Below are 14081 nucleotides of genomic sequence, written 5' to 3' on the forward strand. Positions count from 1 at the left end.
TCTCTGTCTCTCTGTCTCTCTCTCTCGCTCTCTCTCTCTCGTCATCTATCTCTGTCTCTGTCTCTCTGTCTCTGTCTCTCTCTCTCTCTCTCTCTCTCTCGTCATCTATCTCTGTCTCTCTCCCTCTGTCTCTCTCTCTCTGTCTCTCTCTCTCTGTCTCTCTCAATTCAATTAAATCAAATTCAAGTGTCACACCCTGACCTTAGAGAGCCGTTTTATTGCACTATTTGGCGAGGTCATGATGTGATGTGGGGTGGGCACGTTACATCAAGGGGCTTTATTGGCATAGGAAACATGTGTTAACATTGCCAAAGCAAGTGAGGTAGAAAATATACAAAAGTGAAATCAACGATAAAAAATTAACAGTAAACATTACACATACAGAAGTTTCAAAATAATAAAGACATTACACATGTCATATTATGTCTATATACAGTGTTGTAACGATGTGCAAATAGTTAAAGTACAGAAGGGAAAATAAATAAACATAAATATGGGTTGTATTTATAATGGTGTTTGTTCTTCACTGGTTGCCCTTTTCTCGTGGCAACAGGTCACAAATCTTGCTGCTGTGATAGCACACTGTGGAATTTCACCCAGTAGATATGGGAGTTTACCAAAATCAGGTTTATTTTTAAATTCCTTGTGGATCTGTGTAATCTGAGGGAAATATGTCTCTCTAATATGGTCATACATTTGGCAGGAGGTTAGGAAGTGCAGCTCAGTTTCCACCTCATTTTGATGGCAGTGAGCATATAGCCTGTCTTCTCTTGAGAGCCATGTCTGCCTACGGCGGCCTTTCTCAATAGCAAGACTATGCTCACTGAGTCTGTACATAGTCAAAGCTTTCCTTAAGTTTGGGTCAGTCACAGTGGTCAGGTATTCTGCCGCTGTGTACTCTCTGTGTAGGGCCAAATAGCATTCTAGTTTGCTCTGTTTTTTAGTTAATTCTTTCCAATGTGTCAAGTAATTATCTTTTTGTTTTCTCATGATTTGGTTGGATCTAATTGTGCTGCTGTCCTGGGGCTCTGTAAGGTGTGTTTGTGTTTGTGAACAGAGCCCCAGGACCAGCTTGCTTAGGGGACTCTTCTCCAGGTTCATCTCTCTGTAGGTGATGGCTTTGTTATGGAAGGTTTGGGAATCACTTCCTTTTAGGTGGTTGTAGAATTTAACGGCTCTTTTCTGGATTCTGCAGAATTCTGCGTGCAGAGTCTCAATTTGGTGTCTGTCCCATTTTGTAAAATCTTGGTTGGTGAGCGGACCCCAGACCTCACAACCATAAAGGGCAATGGGTTCTATGACTGATTCAAGTATTTTTAGCCAGATCCTAATTGGTATGTTGAATTTTATGTTCCTTTTGATGGCATAGAATGCCCTTCTTGCCTTGTCTCTCAGATCGTTCACAGCTTTGTGGAAGTTACCTGTGGCGCTGATGTTTACGCCAAGGTATGTATAGTTTTTTTGTGTGCTCTAGGGCAACGGTGTCTAGATGGAATTTGTATTTGTGGTCCTGGTGACTGGACCTTTCTGGAACACCATTATTTTGGTCTTACTGAGATTTACTGTTAGGGCCCAGGTCTGACAGAATCTGTGCATAAGATCTAGGTGCTGCTGTAGGCCCTCCTTGGTTGGTGACAGAAGCACCAGATCATCAGCAAACAGTAGACATTTGACTTCAGATTCTAGTAGGGTGAGGCCGGGAGCTGCAGACTGTTCTAATGCCCTCGCCAATTCGTTGATATATATGTTGAAGAGGGTGGGGCTTTTTGCATATTTTAACCGCACACTTGTTGTTTGTGTACATGGATTTTATAATGTCGTATGTTTTACCCCCAACACCGCTTTCCATCAATTCGGAGACCCTCGTGCCAAATTGAGTCGAAGGCTTTTTTTGAAATCAACAAAGCATGAGAAGACTTTGCCTTTGTTTTGGTTTGTTTGGTTGTCAATTAGGGTGTGCAGGGTGAATACATGGTCTGTTGTACGGTAATTTGTTAAAAAGCCAATTTGACATTTGCTCAGTACATTGTTTTCATTGAGGAAATGTAGGAGTCTGCTGTTAATGATAATGCAGAGGATTTTCCCAAGGTTGCTGTTGACACATATCCCACGGTAGTTATTGGGGTCAAATGTGTGTATATTACCAAATATTTCAGGATGATGTTAAAGAGTTTATAGAGTTTTAGTATAGCCAATTGGAATTTGTTGTCTGTATATTTGATCATTTCATTGAGGACACCATCAACACCACAGGCCTTTTTGGGTTGGAGGGTTTGTATTTTGTCCTGTAGTTCATTCAAGGTAATTGGAGAATCCGGTGGGTTCTGGTAGTCTTTAATAGTTGATTTCAAGATTTGTATTTGATCCTGTATATGTTTTTGCTCTTTGTTCTTTGTTATAGAGCCAAAAAGTTTGGAGAAGTGGTTTATCCACACATCTCCAGTTTTGATAAATCTTCATGTTGTTGTTTGTTCAGTGTGTTCCAATCCTCACAGAGGTGGTTAGATTCTATGGATTCTTCAATTACATTGAGCTGATTTCTGACATGCTGTTCCTTCTTTTTCCGTAGTGTATTTCTGTATTGTTTTAGTGATTCACCATAGTGAAGGCGTAGACTCAGGTTTCTCAATTTCTTTCTTAGATTTTTGCATTCTTCATCCAACCATTTGTCATTGATTTTTAGATTTGATAGGGAAGCTGAGAGGTCAAATATACTGTTAAGATTTTCTACTGCCAAGTTTACACCTTCACTATTACAGTGGAACGTTTCACCCAGGAAATTGTGTAAAAGGGATTTAATTTGTTGTTGCCTAATTGTTTTTTGGTAGGTTTCCAAACTGCATTCCTTCCATCTATAGCATTTCTCAATGTTACTCAATTTCTTTGGCTCTGATAATCATGATTGAGTATTGCTCTGTTCAAGTAGACTGTGATTTTGCTGTGGTCTGATAGGGGGTGTCAGTAGGGTGACTATGATCGCTCTGAGAGGCTCTGGGTTGAGGTCAGTGATAAAGTAGTCTACAGTACTACAGCCAAGAGATGAGCTGTAGGTGTACCTACCATAGGAGTCCCCTCGAAGCCTACCATTAACTATGTACCTACCCAGCGTGCGACAGAGCTGCAGGAGTTGTGACCCGTTTTTGTTGGTTATGTTGTCATAGTTGTGGGGGGCATATGGGGGAGGGAATGCTGTCACCTGCAGTCAGGTGGGGTCTCTGTCTGTCTGTCTGTCTCTCTGTCTGTCTGTCTGTCTGTCTGTCTGTCTGTCTGTCTGTCTGTCTGTCTGTCTGTCTGTCTGTCTGTCTGTCTGTCTGTCTGTCTGTCTGTCTCTGTCTCTCTTTCTCTCTCTCTCTTTGTCTCTCTCGTCATCTCCCTCGCTCTCTCTCTCTCTCTTTCTCGTCATCTCGCTCTCTCTCTCTCATCATCTCAATTCAATTCAATTCAAGGGCTTTATTGGCATGGGAAACATGTGGTAACATTGCCAAAGCAAGTGAGGTAGATACTATATCAAGTGAATATATAAAGTGAAATAAACAATAAAAATTAACAGTAAACATTACACAGACAGAAGTTTCAAAACAATAAAGACATTACAAATGTCATATTATATATATATATATATACAGTGTTTTAACATCTCTCTCTCTCTCTCTCGTCATATTTCTCTCTCTCTCTCTCTCTGTCTCTCATTACATTTTGTGATTATAGGAGAAACATCTATATATGAATGCCAGTTTGTGAGTGCATCATCTTGCAGCTCAGCAGAGGCTGATCCCTAAAATAACTGTGATTGAAATTGAAAAGAACCAGAGACCAATTGACCAAAGCATAAACTGCTGTTGAGTTAGTACACTCCTTTTAAGCTACTGAACTGTAGAGCAGAGCGGTTTAAAAGTAATCACAGCTACTTTAAACTTCAAGCATCCTGGTTTGTAACGCATTAAAGAAACCATTCAAATGGGTATCAAGAGTCTCCTTCTGAAAATAAGGTTAAACTGCATCGTGTTTCCAGAGTGTATTGGAAAAATAGACAGGCATTTAACCCTTTAAGCCTACAATTAAAATTAAAATAACATTCCCATCTAAATGTGTCAATTCCAACTAAAAGATATCAATTGTTTATATTTATTTATATTTATATTGTTTCTCACCGTTGATATCGACCTTCCAGTGTGGAAGAGCGGTGTTTGTCAGAGACATCCCGAAAAAAAAAAATTGTTCTTCTCACGGAAATGTCTGAAGCGTTTGGCCTACAAAAAATATTATGACTCTGTGGAAAAGATGAGACTCTCACGAACACGATGGAGACTCTCACAACACGTCTTACAGCGGTGCAGCCTCTTCTGCCAAATTCTGTCTGTAGCGTCCGTATGGTTTGGGCTACAAGATTCATCTGAAGGTCCCGGTACCAGTAAAAAATAATGCATTCAAGTATATATGGAGATAGTTTAGTGCCTTAAATAAGGGCCTTAAATAAGGGGTTCTTACTTCTATCTCTCAGGTATAGAACACTTCATGACAAATGTCCTTTTAATTTTTGGGACTATCTGTTGTTCCATGTAGTGGATCTGTTTATTCAATGGGTTTCAGTGGGCTAATAGTAGTAAGGAATATCTGTTATTCAATGTGTTTCTATGGGCTAATAGCAGTAAGGACTATCTGTTATTCAATGTGTTTCTATGGGCTAATAGCAGTAAGGACTATCTGTTATTCAATGTGTTTCTATTGGCTAATAGCAGTAAGGACTATCTGTTATTCAATGTGTTTCTATGGGCTAATAGCAGTAAGGACTATCTGTTATTCAATGTGTTTCTATTGGCTAATAGCAGTAAGGACTATCTGTTATTCAATGTGTTTCTATGGGCTAATAGCAGTAAGGACTATCTGTTATTCAATGTGTTTCTATGGGCTAATAGCAGTAAGGACTATCTGTTATTCAATGTGTTTCTATTGGCTAATAGCAGTAAGGACTATCTGTTATTCAATGTGTTTCTATTGGCTAATAGCAGTAAGGACTACTATACACCAGCTCTGTCAGGAGGAATGGTCCAAAATTCACACAACTTATTGTGTGAAGGCTACCCGAAACGTTTGACCCAAGTTAAACAATTTAAAGGCAATGCTACCAAATACTAATTGAGTGAATGTAAACTTCTGACCCACTGGGAATGTGATGAAATAAATAACATCTGAAATAAAGAATTCTCTCTAGTATTATTCTGACATTTCACATTCTTAAATTAAAGTGGTGATCCTAACTGACCTAAGACAGGGAATTTTTACTCTGATAAAATGTCAGGAATTGTGAAAAACTGAGTTGGAATGTATTTGGCTAAGGTGTATGTAAACTTCTGACTTCAACTGTGTATATATATATATATATATAAGCGAGAGAGAGAGAGTTTTTGTAAAACCTATATTTTATACTCATTAACACAAATAATGTGCCTTTTCAGAAATTAAACAAATGTGTCACACTTAAATTAAATTAAAAATTTGAATAAAAAAATATAATAATTGACATTAAAAAAGCATTTACATTAAACTTATTTAATCAACAAAAAATAGTTCCCTTCCTCCATAAAACATTCTGCTCCTTCCTAAGCCCACTTCTCCTCAAACAATGACCAATCCCTTAAAAACACTTCTTACATCCTGCCTGTATCCCGTGTCTATCTCATGCTTCCTACTCAGACAAATTGACATCTTAGCTTGTCCCAAAATAACATTTAACAGTTGGCATTTTCTTTTCTTTTCTGTTGCTTACTATATTGAAACACCAAAATATAAACAGTGTTATTGAAAATCTCCCCTACAGCGTTTAATAAAAGACTCTAGTATTTCAAAGAGAGGCTTTATTCTCTCACACTCCATAAAACAGTGAAAAATGTTTCTCTTATATTACATAAAGGACATCCATCTCCAACATCTGAGTTAATGACAGAAAGAAAAGCATTAACTGCAATGAAGCCATGTATCACCCTCCATTACATTTCACCAGTACCCTTTTGTAACAGTGGCTTGTCAAGTGCTCTCCATGCTGGCTTTACCTTGTCATCAAGGCCCAGTTTTACCCTCCAAGCAGTGCCTTATCTATTTTTCAATGTATCTTTTATTCAAAAACCTTGACACACCCCCTATACAAATCCTTCCCATTCACCTTATCCAGACTCACCTCTTCCAACCCTCTCAAATCCAGTAATAAAACATTTTCTTTCTGACTCTGAGATATTGGGTTTAATCCCTAGTCTTGGAAATGGGATGTTTTCATCTTGTAACCTTTTTCTTTGTCTGTTGAGCATAATCCCCTCTTCTGCTGACAGAGTCTTCCTGCAGCTTCCCAGCAGTTGTCTGACAATCCTTTCCGACCTCACTTCCAAATGTTCAGCCACCCATCCTTCATCCATTAAGCTGGGCCCAGCCGTGGCCATGAACTGTTTTAGGGTGATGATGTTGCCCTTCGCCGGAATCTTGGAGAAATGCGGAACAGCTGCAGTTGTAGAATCCAGTCTTGCCCCATACACCAGAGGTTCCTCTAGCAGCCAATGCATTGACTCCGTTATAGTGCTTCTGGACACCTTCATTATACTCCAAACCCTAAGAAGGTCTCTATAAAACAGAGGTATTCCCATCCCTAGAAATCTGGCTTCTATCAACCAAAAATAAAGCCTTCTTTAAACCTGATCCCCCTACCTGCTGTAATACCAGACCTGCCACCCCTCTCCAAACCACATTTTCTGGTCCATAAAGTAACCTTTGAATAAACTGAAACCGGAAAGCAGCAGCCCTACTAGCAGCCCTACTAGCAAGATGTACAAGTCCTTGTCCCCCCTCCTCTTTTGACAAATACAAAACACTTTGTGGAACCCAATAATATTTATCCCAAAATAAATCTAAATAAATCTAAAATAATCACCTGTATCTTAGCCAGAAGGCCAGACGGTGTCTTTAACATGACAACCAATGTCACAGTTCAGAGGCAACCACATTGCTAACAATAACAGTGCGCCCCCTATATGACATACGAGATAACAACCCCATCTCCTCATCCTCCCTTCCACCATTTCAACCACCTCATTCTAATTCTTTTCCATAGTCCCCTTGTCCTCACTACGCACCACTCTCCCCTGTACACTCCAATATACTTTAAACCTCCCTTACACCATTCCAGCCCCCCCTGGCAAAGACATGATCCCTCCAGACCATTTCCCAATCTGTAAAGCACAACTTCTTCCCAATTTACCGTTGCAGCGGTAAACCGATCAACCATGAGACTCAAACTGTCCACCTCCTTTTTCACTAAAAGAACTACATCATCAGCATAGGCTGAGAAGAATATCCTCTGAAAGGTACACTTCTATGCGACATCTAATGCTATTTAGTAGTGCCTCTAAAGCGTATAACATTCCTGACAACGAACACCCCTGCCTAGTTCCTCTACACACTTTAATAAAAAGAAACACTCATGCCACTGTTAACTTTTAATACACTTTCAACGTCAACATATATCATCACCCTGATCACGGCAATAAAACCAGAGCTGAAACCAAAAGCCTCAAAAGGTGCACCATAAGTATTGACGTTCAACTGCCTTTTCCTGATCAATTGAATTTATGTCACGACTTCCGCAGAAGTTGGTTCCTCTCATTGTTCGGGCGGCGTTCGGCGGGCGGCGTTCGGCGTTCGTCGTCACTGGCTTTTTAGCTGCCACCGATCTACGTTTCTTTTCCCATTTGTTTTGTCTTGATTGGACACACCTGGTTTCCATTACATGATAATTATCTCCCTATTTAACCCTCTGGTTCCCATGATGTTTTGTGCATGATTGTTCCATGTTTAGTGTTAGTCTTCTGTTTTATGGTGTGTTTTCCCTGAGTGGAATTTATGGTTGTTTATTTTTCGAGTAAAGTACTTTATTTTACTCAGTTCCGTGTCCTGCGCCTGACTCCGTCCTCACCTCTGCACACTGACACTTGACAATTTAGACCAGCATCCAACCTAATAGCCCTAGAGACGTCCAAAAAAAATCAGGAGTCAGGGAAATGTTATCCCCTATCTGCCAGCCAGGAACACAGTAGGACTGGTCCGTGTGTATGATTTGCCACATCACCTCCCTCAACCTGTTGGACAATGTCTTGAACAGAATCTTATAATCAGTACACAGTAAGGCCACCGGCCTCCAATTCTTCACCTCCCTAGGGTCACCCTTTTTTGGCAGTAGGGTGAGGACAGCCCTTCTGCAGCTTATCAGTAGTAACCCTCCGGTCAAACTATCATTAACTACTGCTAACCAATCCTCTCCCAACATAGCCCAAAAATACTTTTAAAAAAGTCAACGGGAAGCCCATCAGTGCCCGGTGACCTTCCATTGTCCATGCCTTTTAATGCAGTGTACAGCTCCTGCAAAGACAATGGTTGCTCTAGTTCAACCTGAGCTTCTGCAGCCACCTGTGGGAGCCCATCAAAGAACTGCTGTGTCACTGTTACATCCTCTTCGTACTCAAAGCTCAGCATAGAACTATACTGTCCTCTTCCTAATTCCACTGGTAGAGCTCAGCATATAAATCTACTGTCCTCTAACAAATTCCACTTGTAGAGCTCAGCATAGAACTCTACTGTCCTCTTTCAAATTCCACGTGTAGAGCTCAGCATAGAACTATACTGTCCTCTTTCTAATTCCACGTGTAGAGCTCAGCATAGAACTCTACTGTCCTCTTTCTAATTCCACTGGTAGAGCTCTGCATATAAATCTACTGTCCTCTTTCAAATTCCACTTGTAGAGCTCAGCATAGAACTCTACTGTCCTCTTTCTAATTCCACGTGTAGAGCTCAGCATAGAACTCTACTGTCCTCTTTCTAATTCCACTGGTAGAACTCAGCATAGAACTCTAGTGTCCTCTTTCTATTTCCACTGGTAGAGCTCAGCATATAACTCTACTGTCCTCTTTCTAATTCCACATGTAGAGCTCAGTATAGAACTCTACTGTCCTCTTTCTAATTCCACATGTAGAGCTCAGCATAGAAGTCTACTGTCCTCTTTCTAATTCCACTGATAGAACTCAGCATAGAACTATACTGTACTCTTTCTAATTCCACATGTAGAGCTCAGTATAGAACTCTACTGTCCTCTTTCTAATTCCACATGTAGAGCTCAGCATAGAACTCTACTGTCCTCTTTCTAATTCCACGTGTAGAGCTCAGCATAGAACTCTACTGTCCTCTTTCTAATTCCACTGATAGAACTCAGCACAGAACTATACTGTCCTCTTTCTAATTCCACATGTAGAGCTCAGTATATAACTTTACTGTCCTCTTTCTAATTCCACATGTAGAGCTCAGTATAGAACTCTACTGTCCTCTTTCTAATTCCACATGTAGAGCTCAGCATAGAACTATACTTTCCTCTTACTAATTCCACATGTAGAGCTCAGCATCGAACTCTACTGTCCTCTTTCTAATTCCACTGATAGAGCTCAGCATAGAACTCTACTGTCCTCTTTCTAATTCCACTGGTAGAGCTCAGCATATAAATCTACTGTCGTCTTTCAAATTCCACTTGTAGAGCTCAGCATAGAACTCTACTGTCCTCTTTCTAATTCCACGTGTAGAGCTCAGCATAGAACTCTACTGTCCTCTTTCTAATTCCACGTGTAGAGCTCAGCATAGAACTCTACTGTCCTCTTTCTAATTCCACTGGTAGAGCTCTGCATATAAATCTACTGTCCTCTTTCAAATTCCACTTGTAGAGCTCAGCATAGAACTCTACTGTCCTCTTTCTAATTCCACGTGTAGAGCTCAGCATAGAACTCTACTGTCCTCTTTCTAATTCCACTGGTAGAACTCAGCATAGAACTCTAGTGTCCTCTTTCTAATTCCACTGGTAGAGCTCAGCATATAACTCTACTGTCCTCTTTCTAATTCCACATGTAGAGCTCAGTATAGAACTCTACTGTCCTCTTTCTAATTCCACATGTAGAGCTCAGCATAGAAGTCTACTGTCCTCTTTCTAATTCCACTGATAGAACTCAGCATAGAACTATACTGTACTCTTTCTAATTCCACATGTAGAGCTCAGTATAGAACTCTACTGTCCTCTTTCTAATTCCACATGTAGAGCTCAGCATAGAACTCTACTGTCCTCTTTCTAATTCCACGTGTAGAGCTCAGCATAGAACTCTACTGTCCTCTTTCTAATTCCACTGATAGAACTCAGCACAGAACTATACTGTCCTCTTTCTAATTCCACATGTAGAGCTCAGTATATAACTTTACTGTCCTCTTTCTAATTCCACATGTAGAGCTCAGTATAGAACTCTACTGTCCTCTTTCTAATTCCACATGTAGAGCTCAGCATAGAACTATACTTTCCTCTTACTAATTCCACATGTAGAGCTCAGCATCGAACTCTACTGTCCTCTTTCTAATTCCACTGATAGAGCTCAGCATAGAACTCTACTGTCCTCTTTCTAATTCCACTGGTAGAGCTCAGCATATAAATCTACTGTCGTCTTTCAAATTCCACTTGTAGAGCTCAGCATAGAACTCTACTGTCCTCTTTCTAATTCCACGTGTAGAGCTCAGCATAGAACTCTACTGTCCTCTTTCTAATTCCACTGGTAGAACTCAGCATAGAACTCTAGTGTCCTCTTTCTAATTCCACTGGTAGAGCTCAGCATATAACTCTACTGTCCTCTTTCTAATTCCACATGTAGAGCTCAGAATAGAACTCTACTGTCCTCTTTCTAATTCCACATGTAGAGCTCAGCATAGAAGTCTACTGTCCTCTTTCTAATTCCACTGATAGAACTCAGCATAGAACTATACTGTCCTCTTTCTAATTCCACATGTAGAGCTCAGTATAGAACTCTACTGTCCTCTTTCTAATTCCACATGTAGAGCTCAGCATAGAACTCTACTGTCCTCTTTCTAATTCCACGTGTAGAGCTCAGCATAGAACTCTACTGTCCTCTTTCTAATTCCACTGGTAGAGCTCAGCATAGAACTCTACTGTCCTCTTTCTAATTCCACATGTAGAGCTCAGCATAGAACTCTACTGTCCTCTTTCTAATTCCACTGATAGAACTCAGCATAGAACTATACTCTCTTTCTAATTCCACATGTAGAGCTCAGGATATAACTCTACTGTCCTCTTTCTAATTCCACATGTAGAGCTCAGTATAGAACTCTACTGTCCTCTTTCTAATTCCACATGTAGAGCTCAGCATAGAACTATACTGTCCTCTTTCTAATTCCACATGTAGAGCTCAGCATCAAACTCTACTGTCCTCTTTCTAATTCCACTGATAGAGCTCAGCATAGAACTCTACTGTCCTCTTTCTAATTCCACTGGTAGAGCTCAGCATATAAATCTACTGTCCTCTAACAAATTCCACTTGTAGAGCTCAGCATAGAACTCTACTGTCCTCTTTCAAATTCCACGTGTAGAGCTCAGCATAGAACTCTACTGTCCTCTTTCTAATTCCACGTGTAGAGCTCAGCATAGAACTCTACTGTCCTCTTTCTAATTCCACTGGTAGAGCTCAGCATATAAATCTACTGTCCTCTTTCAAATTCCACTTGTAGAGCTCAGCATAGAACTCTACTGTCCTCTTTCTAATTCCACGTGTAGTGCTCAGCATAGAACTCTACTGTCCTCTTTCTAATTCCACTGGTAGAACTCAGCATAGAACTCTAGTGTCATCTTTCTAATTCCACTGGTAGAGCTCAGCATATAACTCTACTGTCCTCTTTCTAATTCCACATGTAGAGCTCAGAATAGAACTCTACTGTCCTCTTTCTAATTCCACATGTAGAGCTCAGCATAGAACTCTACTGTCCTCTTTCTAATTCCACTGATAGAACTCAGCATAGAACTATACTGTCCTCTTTCTAATTCCACATGTAGAGCTCAGTATAGAACTCTGCTGTCCTCTTTCTAATTCCACATGTAGAGCTCAGCATAGAACTATACTGTCCTCTTTCTAATTCCACGTGTAGAGCTCAGCATAGAACTCTACTGTCCTCTTTCTAATTCCACATGTAGAGCTCAGCATAGAACTCTACTGTCCTCTTTCTAATTCCACTGATAGAACTCAGCATAGAACTATACTCTCTTTCTAATTCCACATGTAGAGCTCAGTATATAACTCTACTGTCCTCTTTCTAATTCCACATGTAGAGCTCAGTATAGAACTCTACTGTCCTCTTTCTAATTCCACATGTAGAGCTCAGCATCGAACTCTACTGTCCTCTTTCTAATTCCACTGATAGAGCTCAGCATAGAACTCTACTGTCCTCTTTCTAATTCCACTGGTAGAGCTCAGCATATAAATCTACTGTCCTCTAACAAATTCCACTTGTAGAGCTCAGCATAGAACTCTACTGTCCTCTTTCAAATTCCACGTGTAGAGCTCAGCATAGAACTCTACTGTCCTCTTTCTAATTCCACGTGTAGAGCTCAGCATAGAACTCTACTGTCCTCTTTCTAATTCCACTGGTAGAGCTCAGCATATAAATCTACTGTCCTCTTTCAAATTCCACTTGTAGAGCTCAGCATAGAACTCTACTGTCCTCTTTCTAATTCCACGTGTAGAGCTCAGCATAGAACTCTACTGTCCTCTTTCTAATTCCACTGGTAGAACTCAGCATAGAACTCTAGTGTCCTCTTTCTAATTCCACTGGTAGAGCTCAGCATATAACTCTACTGTCCTCTTTCTAATTCCACATGTAGAGCTCAGAATAGAACTCTACTGTCCTCTTTCTAATTCCACATGTAGAGCTCAGCATAGAACTCTACTGTCCTCTTTCTAATTCCACTGATAGAACTCAGCATAGAACTATACTGTCCTCTTTCTAATTCCACATGTAGAGCTCAGTATAGAACTCTACTGTCCTCTTTCTAATTCCACATGTAGAGCTCAGCATAGAACTATACTGTCCTCTTTCTAATTCCACGTGTAGAGCTCAGCATAGAACTCTACTGTCCTCTTTCTAATTCCACTGGTAGAGCTCAGCATATAACTCTACTGTCCTCTTTCTAATTCCACATGTAGAGCTCAGCATAGAACTCTACTGTCCTCTTTCTAATTCCACTGATAGAACTCAGCATAGAACTATACTGTCCTCTTTCTAATTCCACATGTAGAGCTCAGTATATAACTCTACTGTCCTCTTTCTAATTCCACATGTAGAGGTCAGTATAGAACTCTACTGTCCTCTTTCTAATTCCACGTGTAGAGCTCAGCATAGAACTCTACTGTCCTCTTTCTAATTACACTGGTAGAGCTCTGCATATAAATCTACTGTCCTCTTTCAAATTCCACTTGTAGAGCTCAGCATAGAACTCTACTGTCCTCTTTCTAATTCCACGTGTAGAGCTCAGCATAGAACTCTACTGTCCTCTTTCTAATTCCACTGGTAGAACTCAGCATAGAACTCTAGTGTCCTCTTTCTAATTCCACTGGTAGAGCTCAGCATATAACTCTACTGTCCTCTTTCTAATTCCACATGTAGAGCTCAGAATAGAACTCTACTGTCCTCTTTCTAATTCCACATGTAGAGCTCAGCATAGAAGTCTACTGTCCTCTTTCTAATTCCACTGATAGAACTCAGCATAGAACTATACTGTACTCTTTCTAATTCCACATGTAGAGCTCAGTATAGAACTCTACTGTCCTCTTTCTAATTCCACATGTAGAGCTCAGCATAGAACTCTACTGTCCTCTTTCTAATTCCACGTGTAGAGCTCAGCAAAGAACTCTACTGTCCTCTTTCTAATTCCACTGGTAGAGCTCAGCATATAACTCTACTGTCCTCTTTCTAATTCCACATGTAGAGCTCAGCATAGAACTCTACTGTCCTCTTTCTAATTCCACTGATAGAACTCAGCACAGAACTATACTGTCCTCTTTCTAATTCCACATGTAGAGCTCAGTATATAACTTTACTGTCCTCTTTCTAATTCCACATGTAGAGCTCAGTATAGAACTCTACTGTCCTCTTTCTAATTCCACATGTAGAGCTCAGCATAGAACTATACTTTCCTCTTTCTAATTCCACATGTAGAGCTCAGCATCGAACTC

The sequence above is a fragment of the Oncorhynchus mykiss genome, chromosome 11 (genome assembly GCF_057628025.1).
Source record: "Oncorhynchus mykiss isolate SJ-2025 chromosome 11, ASM5762802v1, whole genome shotgun sequence".
NCBI classification, from domain to species: Eukaryota; Metazoa; Chordata; class Actinopteri; order Salmoniformes; family Salmonidae; genus Oncorhynchus; species Oncorhynchus mykiss.